Genomic DNA, 11,635 nt, shown 5'->3' on the forward strand with positions numbered 1-11,635 from the left:
TGCTAAGTGTGGCTTCTTCCCTTCTCTCCCATCCCCACCTCCCCCCAGATACAAGAAGAAAAGGAATATTGGAAACAATGTTCTCATCCACTATTCCCTAATCCTCAACCCTTCCTTCCATAATCAGTAGTCCACACGAGCATGCATCTTTCTCAACTATTTAAGCATCATCAAAAATATCTTTTAAAGAAATAATTATAGGGATATCTAAAGGAGAAGAAAAGAAAAAGCCTCAAATAATAATTAAAACTGTTCAAGTTTGAAACATATATGGGCAAAATGAGAGGATCATAAAAGCTGTAAGAAAAATATGTAAAGTAACCTATAAGGGAAAATAAATTAGATTAACAAAGACTTCTCAAAATGAAACCTTACAAGCCAGGAAAGAATGAATAACATAGTCAAATCTTGAAAGAAAGAAAAAACTTTCAAATATGATGATATCCAGTGAAGATATCCTTTAGAATGAAGAAGAAAAAAAGTATCTCCTGCACAGCTAATTTGGGACCAGACTAGCATTATGAGCATTTTGAAGAAAGCCTACATTAAAAGTAAACATCATGAAAAATGACTATCAAATCCACTAATAAAGCATACATAATCAGTAGATATTTAAACTGTTAGGAGTTAGTTCTAATCTATCAATATTAACCTTAAGTGCAAATGGATTATATTCCCAGTTAAAAGCTATAGGCTTGCTGACTAGACTTTTAAAAAGGAAAAAAATATATATTCTCCCTACAATAACTCACTCCAAAGACTATGATACATGGATTATGAAAATAAAGGACCGGAAAAAGATACATCAAGCGAATGGAAACCACAAATGAGAATCACTGTACTCATACCTACTCTGTTAGCCTTGCCTTCAGACCAGGGAAGGCCTCCCCAAGAAGCTGTTAAATGTTATCAGTACAATAAGATGCTGGACTCAATGCTGGGTATGTGCTTGCAATGAAGGAATCTCAACTAAACTTGAACTGTGGTTATCCACCATGGGGGGAGGGTTGTGGGAGGAGTGGGGGAAATCCAAGCACCTATAAAACTGTATCACATAATACAATGTTATCAACAATAAAAAAAATGTGAAAAAAAAAGAAATAGATCTCAATCCAAATCTTACAGGAAAAAGATATAAAGGACATTATATCTTGATAAAAAGAAATAATTTAACACAACAGACCTAACAATTATAAATATATACGACCTAACACGAGAACACCAGGGGCTGGCACTGTGACATAGTGTGTAAAGCCACCGCCAGGACTCAAACTAGGCACTGCTGAATGGTTGTGGCCACCCAAACAGCGCACAGAGTGCTCTACCAGACACTCACCCCGAGTCTGATTTTGATTTTAATAAGTCAATTCTCAGAATTATGTGCTTTTCAGTTCATTTCTAGTAATTTCTTTCACTGTAGAATTTCTTGAAATGTGTGCTTTCTTCTAGAACCATTGCAATTTTGTATATTTTAAACCTTTGTTTTTCTGTTAAAGATCTACTTATTTATTTGCAATTCAGATGGCCAGAGAGAGAGAGAGAGAGAGAGCACTACCATCTGTTGATAAACTCCCCACATGACATGAAAGCCAGCACTCATCCAGGATAGAGCCAGGAGTCACCTGAACCATCTAGGGCTGCTTTTCCCAGGGGCATTAGAAGGGAGCTGGACTGGAAGTGAAGTAGCCAGGACACGAACTGGTAACCACATGGGGTGCTGCCATCATAGGCAGCAGCTTTACCTGGTGGTACCTAGGGGGACACCACAACTACTGCCTACAATATTTTAATCTATTTCTTCAAAGCTTAGTTTTATGACAAAAAAGCCTAGCTAGTTTTCTCCAGTCAAGACAACTTCCTGTTACAATTTATCTTTCCTATTAATATTAAAGTGTAACAGATATGGCACAGCCAGCCAAGACTGGGGCCCAGAGTCACCAGTCACCGAAGTTTCTAGCTCTTGGGTGCCAGGACCCCGGGAGACGCCGTTTCTCCCACCCTTCAGTATGCAGGCAGGCTCACAGTTTCTTACCTGATCTGCCCTCTTGTCCTGGCTGCTGTTCTCTGCTTTCCTCCCCTGTGCTGGCTTCTGCGTGCGGCTTCCCTTGATCCCCTCCTGGGAGCCAATTCCCAGACTGTGATTTCATCCCATGTGACAGCCTCACTCTCAGTGGCATTCAGTACACACTGGCCCTTCTTAAACGCGAAGCAGATCCTTCGTGACTGACGCTGCCTGCAGTTTTCCCAGTCTGGAGAACCCAAGGCCAGCCCTACAGATGAGCCGCAGGCCTGGTCTTTGACAGATCTCCCACCCCAAGTCATAATGGCCGTCACCAAGCAACACCGTGAGACGCATGCGCACGTCAGGCCTCGCCAGGGCCAGTCACAACAGAGGCGCTGGGAAGACTGGTGAGCAGAACCGTTGTGTCCTTGAGGAGCCCTGCTTGCTGAGCACTTGCCTTGTTTTCAAAAACAGAAGCATTTTGGTTAATTGTGGAAACAATTTGGGAAACAAAGATTCCTCTCAGAACTTGAGACTAAAAACCTTGTCTGGAGAAAACTCCCCTAAAGGTAAATCTCCTTTGCCTCATTTCCACTCCTCCTGCAGCTTTGAACAGCTGCAATGCCAGTCAACACATATTATTTCACTGAAGGGCCAAGTCCTACACCGCAGTTTATCCAATTCTTTTCCAAAATTGTCTCATTTCGTTTCTAAAACTTTCTTGATTTACTGATTGTACATAAAATCCTAATAATTAGCAGGGTGTTTGAAGAAAATCTTCACAAATAGATCACGATCTTTCGTTTAACTTTTTCATTTAATATACTTCTACCTACTCAATATTACATGGGTGAAATAATTATATTTCTATATTCTAAATACTTTTTAAATTTTAATTTTTCTATCATTTTATTTCATCTGAAGATCAAAGCAGAAAGGATATTTAAAAATAAATATTTCTAAAATATTCAGTTATTTTTATTGGAAAGTCAGATATACAGAGAGGAGGAGAGACAGAGAGGACAATCTTCCAACTGATGATTTGCCCCTCAACTGGCTGCAATGGCCAGAGCTCAGCCTATCCGTAGCCAGGAGCCAGGAGCCTCTTCCAGGTCTCCCACGTGGGTGCAGGGTCCCACGGCTTTGGGCCTTCCTCAACTGCTTTCCCAGTCTACCAGCAGGGAGCTGGATGGGAAGCGGGGCTGCTGGGATTAGAACTGGCGCCCATATGGAATCCTGGAGCATTTAAAATGAGGATTTTAGCTACTGACTACCGTGCTGGGCCCCACCCCCCCAAATGATAAATATTCGACTTCTGTTTCACTCTCCCATTATCTGAAAGAACCAACTCAATCCAGAGCTGGAAGCTGAATCCATATTTGTTATGACTAATTGGAACTGAACTGATCATTCCTCCAACGCAGCACATGAGCAGAGAGTGCAGGAAAATCAGAAGTCAAACCTGTACACTGTGATATGTGACACCGACTTCTCAAGCAGCTTCACTATTGCTACAACAGCATGACCTTCCTTTTTACAGTAGATTATGTACTTATTTATTTAATGAATAAGGCTGAGAAACAACAGGGGGGAAAATCAATCTATTCTTTGTTTTGTATTTGATTTGATTAATGAACAAATGTATGACCTGTGTTTTCAAGACCTAACTCATCTCCTTAATGATTTTTGGTACTTTCTTCCTCATAAACAAAACCATTATTATTTTTTTTATCTACATAGTAACATATATAACCCACATATATCCTTGGACAAATTTTTTTTCACTTTAATAATATCTTTGAAAACATTTTTGCTGCTTTTGCTGATTGCAAATACTTTAAAGGGTAGAGAATATATTTTCCCTATCTTTGTATCCTGAGACTTTAATAATAAATATTCTGTTATACTAACTTTAGAGCTAATTTCTAAGGAAACTATAATTGAAAACCCTTCAGTGAACAAATCATTATTTTGCTTCAGGAACTGTAAATTAGATGATTTTCTTATCTCATTGAATTTTCACTACTGTTCTGTGAGGTATTTTCTTCTTTCTCCCATATTGGTCTTGGAAACAAAGAGATTTAGAAAAAAAATTAAAATATTGGACTTAAATTGCCTAGAGTCACACTACTTGTCAGTAACAGAACTAAAATGTTCATATTTTAGCTCTGTCTAATGTTTAAGTGCACATTCCTTGCTTTTTATTTTTGTCCTTGTATACTTTGAAGTTTTTCAAAAGTGATCACCTACCCATTCCCTATGTATGGTTTAAGTACATGTTCACAAGTGTGGAGTCAAAATGAACCCAACTGAATAAGTAAACAAGGTAAGTCTATAGGAGTCAATTATTTGCTCTAGTTTAAGTGTTAGCATTAGGAAGAACATAGTTATTTAGCATAGAGTGTAACATTTTAAAGTACATTTATTGATGAAGAATTCATGCAAATGTTGTTTAGGTTTGGAATTTTATATGCAAATTTGAATGAAATTTTTACTATATGCCTATCTATAAAGCAGCTAGTGACTGTACCTTAATACTTTGCTTTATTTATAAGAGTAACAAACATATTATAGGAGATTTGAAAACAAAAAAGAACTCATTGTAATCTCTTTACCTATATTCATTTAAGGTACATTTTGTTCTTTCCTAATCAACTTTCAAATGCAAAGTTTGTTGTCCTGATTTAATGGCACAGCATTACTTAGCCTTTCCACATGTTACATGGAAACTATAAATTATTGTTTTAATGCCTATATAGTTCACCTGCTTGTGACACTGCACTGTAATATAATTTGAGAAGGGGAAAAAGAGAAAAAAGAAGCCCTTATTTATTGTAAGTAATGCATTACATTATTTTGCTTTACTTTAAAAGCAATAAATTTGACTTTATTTTTATTGATATGCAAACCAATGAGCAGAGAAGCTAAGTAACTTGTTCAAAGTTATGCACGTAGTAAATTATACAGCTAGTAAAATAATAAAAAATTTGAGAGGCTTCGGGGACATGTGGTTCCCATCGTTTGTTGCATCAGCTCTATGTGTCATCTCTTGGATGTTTGTAAAACCCCCAAGTGTCCCAATCACACAAATATCCAGTTATGCTAAAAGTGATTAGATGCTTGGTACTTGACAGCTTTAAGCAAAGGGTGAGGGAAATAAAAAAGATAATGATTAGAAAGAAAATTTCAATTGCTTAAATACTATTTTTTAAATACATTTATGTCTTATTTCGTATGCAGATTTATAGAGAGAAAAGACAGAAAGAAAAGGTCTTCCATCCTATGGTTCACTCCCCAAATGGCCACAACAGCCTGAGTTGAGCCAGGCAAAACCAGAAGCCTCTTCTAGGTCTCCCACGTAGACGCACTCCCTGTGTCCTGGTCTTTCTTCACAGGGTCATCACCTCTCGGGTCCAGGGCTCCTCAGAGCCATCAAGAACACTACACATGACAAAGTTATCCACCAGAATTGGAGAAATAAACTTTTTCCACACAGGCAAAAGCCAAATGAAGTCATCCCCACTATATGAACACTCCCTCTTTAAAGGTATACTAACTATTTGCTATACTATACTGTATCTATTTAAAGGTATACTACATTAGAAGTAAAAACCAAAATAAAACAACAATACAGTGAGTTCACTGCCACTTGTGAACATCATCCCACACTGGAGTGGCACTTCAAGTCCTGATAACTCTGACTCCAAATATACATTAAATGTTTAATTGAGGAAAGCATTTTTATTTCTTTAGATAATATTTTACCTTTGCCTAGCATATGAAAACTAAGCTTTCCTAAAAACCTGTAAAAATTTTAAATAAATCTAGCTTTTACATAAATGTTCATTACATGCCTGTGGAACATAATACATGTTTGATATTAAATGCAACTCTTCACAGATTAATGTAAAATATTACTACTACTAATAATGTTGGTTTTGAAACTTATCAGGTTATTATCTGGGTAAAATCTCAGTTACAAAGTAGAATGTGGAATTATAGATGTTGAGATTTCCATGGATATCTTGTACTCAAACCAGTGCTACCGAATCACACCCTGATCCTAGACTTATCTTCTTTTTTGTAACTTTAATGTGCTCAAATTCAATAGCTGTTTCTATTCATTTTAAATTCTACAATGGCAAGAATGCTCAAATTATTCATGTCAGGAGCTGTGCTGGCATGTAAAAGGGTTATAGTGTATTAGTAAATAAAGTCAAGCCATTTTAACTATATAAATCTCACTGAAAGTTTAATAAATGCAATTGAATATTATGGGGTAAATTTTAAATGTAAAATATATCATTGTATATTCTAGGAGTCTTTAAAAGACATGCATTCAAAACAAATCCAGTTATCACACTAAAATGTCATTCCTGCTTTTACAATACTAATTTATTTCTTTTATTCAAAAGAGAGACAGAAAAAGATTTCTCACTTACTGGCTTGTTCCCTAAATATTTGATGTAATCAGGGTGGCAGGAATCTACTTATCTAAGCTATTTCTCTTGGTGACCAAATTGATAGGGAGTTATATGTAGTAGTGGATCTAGAACTCCATCCCACCCTCTGGGGCTGACATGGAGGTGTAGCAAGCTAGTCCTCCTCCTGTGGCACCACGTCCCGTGTGGGCAATGCATTGTGTCCTAGCTGCTTCACTTCCAGTGAATTCTCTGATCATGACCTTGTAAAATAGTGGAGGATAGATGTGGACCCCATACCCATATGGCAGAAGCTTCTGGCTCCCAGCTTTGAAACAACTGAGGCCTCTTTCTTCCGATTCACTCATCAAATGGCTGCAAAGCTTAGGACTGGACTAGTTCAAAGCCAGGATCCAGGAGCTTCTTTCAAGTCTCCCATGTGGTGCAGGGTCCTAAGGACTTCAGAAAACTTCTGCTGCCTTCCCAGCCATATAAGTAGGAAGCTGGATCAGAACTGGAGCAGCCAGCACTTGTACAGGAGTCCATATGAGATGTCAGTATTGCATGTGGCAGCTTTACCTGCTACACCATAACACTGACCCCTCAGACTTTCATCATTTCAGAAACAATAATCCTATTTCTTTCAGCTGGTTAATGAGTACTACGCAACAATAGTGATCGTCCCAGTCACAGAGGTCCCAGACACAGATATCTTTCCATTCAATAAAGGCTCTACCAAAAAATCCTTTATTAAAAATAAGAAAATATCGCAAAAAGTAACAGTTTGTGCAGGACAGAAAAATAATTCTGCCAAGCACATATATATGATTCATAAAGACAAACTAGTTTTATCTTGTTTTTTAGTGCTTGCTCTGAATAGAAATAAAAAAAAAAAAACTGCTTTTGTGATCTCATGCAAGCATCATAGACTTTGATAAAGTCTTCAAAGCTTGAAGAGGTGAGAAAAGCAAGCCTGTATTCTATGTATTCCAAGACGTGCTTGCTTTATATAATGCCATTGAGTACAAAGTGGCAACAGGTACAGTTAGGGTGATGTAACATAGATCCCAGGGTGGACACAAAGTCTAGACCCAAGTGCACTTACAGAGGGATGTTCCCAAGCTCAGAAATCTCTCACTTAGTGTGCATATGGATGTAGTGAAGACACCACAACATCCATTGTGTACTATGCAATGGGAACAGGCCCACACAATGTTGTCCTAAAAGCCACTATGACACCAATCACAACAGAATGTAACAGCCACATGAACCATTTTGGGCCTGGGGTTGTTAACACAGCTCAGGCTGTGATTGCATCAATGGTCTCCCAGGAGCATCTCACAAAGTGAATGAGGACAGGAATTCTGGTTACCCCCATGGCACACAGAGCTGTTAACTGACAATTCCTGCTAAGTATATATGGGAAGAATGTATTCTGTTCTTTACAAACTAAGACCAAATTATAGCTTTTTCAATAGCTTCAATCACACTGGATAGTGCCATGCTGTAGTGGGCCAATGACCTAAGACCAACATCATCCATTCCATCAAAATACCGTCTTCCTGGGGCTGACATGGAGGTGTACCAAGCTAGTCCTCCTCCTGTGGCATCACGTCGCATGTGGGCAATGCATCCTGTCCTAGCTACTTCGCTTCCAATGCAGCTCTCTGATTATGGCCTTGGAAAATAGTGGATAGATGTGGACCCCCATACCCATATGGCAGAAATTCCTTGCTCCCAGCTTTGGACCAGCTGAACCCTGGCAATCATAAACATTTGGGGAATAAACCAGCAGATGAACACCTCTCTTCTGTCTATATTCTGTATGAATTTTCCTTTCAAATAAAAATAAATAAATCTTAAAAAATAAATCTCATTTTCCTATCTGATAAGTTTTCAATATTTTCTCCATTTAGTGTTCTGAAGACACCTACTTCAATTCTAAGCCAATTTTCCCATATAAGATCCCAATTTTTTGTCTTTCTGGTGCATGCATTGCTGAATTCTAGGAGCCACAGAATCTTTGTGATGGAATTCTCCACAATGGGAGAGGATTTGCTCAGAGTTGGGTAGAAAAGCCTGGGACACAACATATGGAGACACATAAGTCTTGCATCCATCATGATGATTCAGCTGACCACACAGATCAGAAATGTTAAGTCCTTGATCCCCCTACAATCCCAGGCCATTGTTTCTTGACTTGACTGATTGGAAGCGAGAAGCGTAGCTTATGTCACTTAGTCAAAGTAGAGCTTTCTGCATCTTTTAGTTTTATTTTTTTAATTTTTGAAAAGATTAATTTACTTATTTTAAAAGCAGAGTTAAAGAGAAAGAGAAGGAGGAGCAGAAGGGAAGATTTCCTTGTGTTGTTTGTTTTCCAAGTGGTTGCAACAGTCAGGGCTATACCAAGCTGAAACCAGGAGCCTGAGGCTTCTTTTAGGTCTGCCATGTGGACACAGTGGTCCACGCATGTGGACTATGTTTTGATGATTTCCCCAGTGCAATAGCATGGAGGTGGATAAAACCTGGGTCAGTAAGGATGCGAATTGCCACCCCTATAGGATGCTGGCACTGTTGCAGTGGCTTAACTCATTATACCGCATACCACCTCCCTTTTTAAAAAGATTTACTTACCTATCTGTTGAGCATTGGCACACTTATTGCCAAAGCAGACATACACCAGAAGAATGCCAATAGTTTTATTTTTAAAAGGCAATAAAGGAAATCGAAGAAAGGAGACAAGCTTGGCAGTGCTAAGCTGCAGCTCCTTCTCCATGGGAGAAGAACTCAAGCTAGGCATGACTAGGATGGAGCATCCAATTTCCAGTGCCAAGAATAGGAGTGGGCTATGCCAGGCTGTTTCACAGCAACCACCATGACATGTAAGATCCAGGGTTAGGATTGGGCCTGGGAGGGAAATGAAGGGAACTCTCCTGCTAGGCTGCAATTTCCATTAGTCAGGTGGAGGGCCAGTGTGGATGAGGCTGAACATCGTTGCAAGTGTCCGTCCCTCAGTCTGTGTGTTGGCTGGACACAGGGGAGTGTTACTTTGTGCTAGGCCCCAGCAACCATTGGCACTCACAAGAGCAGAGTGGATGCAGGACATGCTGGGCTGGGTTGTGGCACTCACCAGTTTCACATGAGAGCCAGATCTCAGGGTAGACCCAGCAGGACTGGGCTATAGTAACCACATAGTGATAGCTGGGACTAGAGGAGGACCATGTCTTTCTTTCCCGAGCACCACCAGTTCACTTGAGATCCATAACTGGGAGCTGTTAAGACTCAGCTCACACTGGTGAGTGCAAGAACTGAATTGAGGCTAGGGACAGATAAAGGTATGGCCTAGGTCTTGGAGCAGGTTGAGTTGGGCCAGTCTCCAGCACCCTGATGATATATGCAACAGGCAGAAGTTCAGGTAAGCTTAGACTAAAACACATGAGGATTAGGACTAGGAGGTTCCTTGTTAGAGCTATTCCTCAACACCTGCCAGCATGAGTCGGACTGGAGCAGACAAGATGAAGCCAGGCTATAATGCCCACTTATTGTGGGAGTTTGACCCTATATCTGTGCCTATTTAGCCCTAGTGAGAGGTCATAGGCACATGGCACACTGTGTCCTTGGCTAACTGAGATCCAAACATGGCCTGTTCACTGGGCATACCACAAGAACCATGGGCTGCACTCTAGTCTCTCTTCTCCACTCTGTTAGGGCTCTAGCAAGTCAAATGTTACATCCATCCTGCTTTTCAGCAGGTGACAGGTTTGTCCTGGAAAAAGCTTCTTGTACTTCCTGAACTTAAAATTTATTGGAGGATCCAGAGAGATAGATATCTCTCTTAGCCAGTCACAGTGTTGTGCTGTCAGCTGGAACTACTGTCAGGACTGCCCTTCTGCTTGCCTCCTTTTCCTACATAAGCTTGTGACTTCTCTCAAATAAATATACATTCTTCACCACTAGTATGTCTCCAATGTTTCTGCTGAAGAGGAGCTCTATCACCTCACCCTTCAGAGGCCTCTGGATCTGCTGAACCAAAGCCCCAGAAGAACTTACAAATGGTGAGCTAGGTGGGCCATGCCAGCCTGGACCACAGCAACTTCCATCATTTTCAAAACTCCAAGCTGTGGGCAATTTAACAGGAGAGCACTGCTCATTGGAGACTTCAACCTAGCCTGTCCAAGCCTGACCCCATCCCTGGCTTTCATGTGAAGTGACAGGAGCAGCTTGCTAGGCCACTGCTCCCAATGCTGAGCCTGAGAGCTGGGACTGGGGCAGACCAGTTTGGGAAGGGTTGTAACTCCCCTTAACCTGAATACAAGCTGGAATGGAAGGAAGGTTTGCCAAGGCTAGCCCAGTGCATCTGATGACACATAAAAGAGCCAAAGTTAGTGTGCACCATCGGGGCCTTGATGTAGCATCTACTGACAAGTGTCAAGACTGAGTACTTGTCATTTCAGGCTGGATATCAATAGTTCCTGACAGGCACATGATCCAGGGTATGGGACAGGACTAGTAGAACTATGGGGAGTCCTTTTCCAGCAGCAGCTGTCACTGGTGAACATGAGAACCAGGGCTAGGTGTGTGCCAGGCTGCACACCCATCATACAAGCATGCAAGTTTGAGGGGTAGGTATGACAGGGCTGAGCCACAGCATCCATGGCTGTTCATGAAAGCTGATAATAATTGGGAGTGGATGAACTAGTATTCTGCACTAGCCAGCATGTCATAGAAACAGGACTGGGGACAGATTGTGGTTTTCACAGGAGATGCCACTGGGTGTGGAACTGACTGCACAACTGAATTCATCATTCTGGGCATAGGCTGATGCTGGTGGTGTCAGAGTGAATCAGACTCTGCTCTGGCTGGCACACACAAGACCCAGATCTGGAGTCACTGTAGGCTAAGTTTTTTGTGGGAACTCTCAGCTAGGCCACTGGTCACAAACTGTGGCCGCAGGGTACACCACAAGATATGTGAGCCAACCATGGAGTACATCTGTCAGCACTGGGCCTCTTCAGTTCATGAGTGGACAAAGGACGGTGTGCCCAGAACCACACATGGGACATGACAGCCAAATCTTCTAGGAAGCAGAGGACAATAGTAGCTCTTTAGTTGATGGAAAGCAGGATGTTGAACAACCACATACCCAGACACCTGTTGTCAAAGCTAGGTCAGAAAAAGTCCCTACCCTAATCAGTAGCCCTCAAGGATATGC

This window comes from Ochotona curzoniae, unplaced genomic scaffold (genome assembly GCF_017591425.1).
Source record: "Ochotona curzoniae isolate NIBS_2020 unplaced genomic scaffold, NIBS_Ocur_1.0 contig_475, whole genome shotgun sequence".
NCBI classification, from domain to species: domain Eukaryota; kingdom Metazoa; phylum Chordata; class Mammalia; order Lagomorpha; family Ochotonidae; genus Ochotona; species Ochotona curzoniae.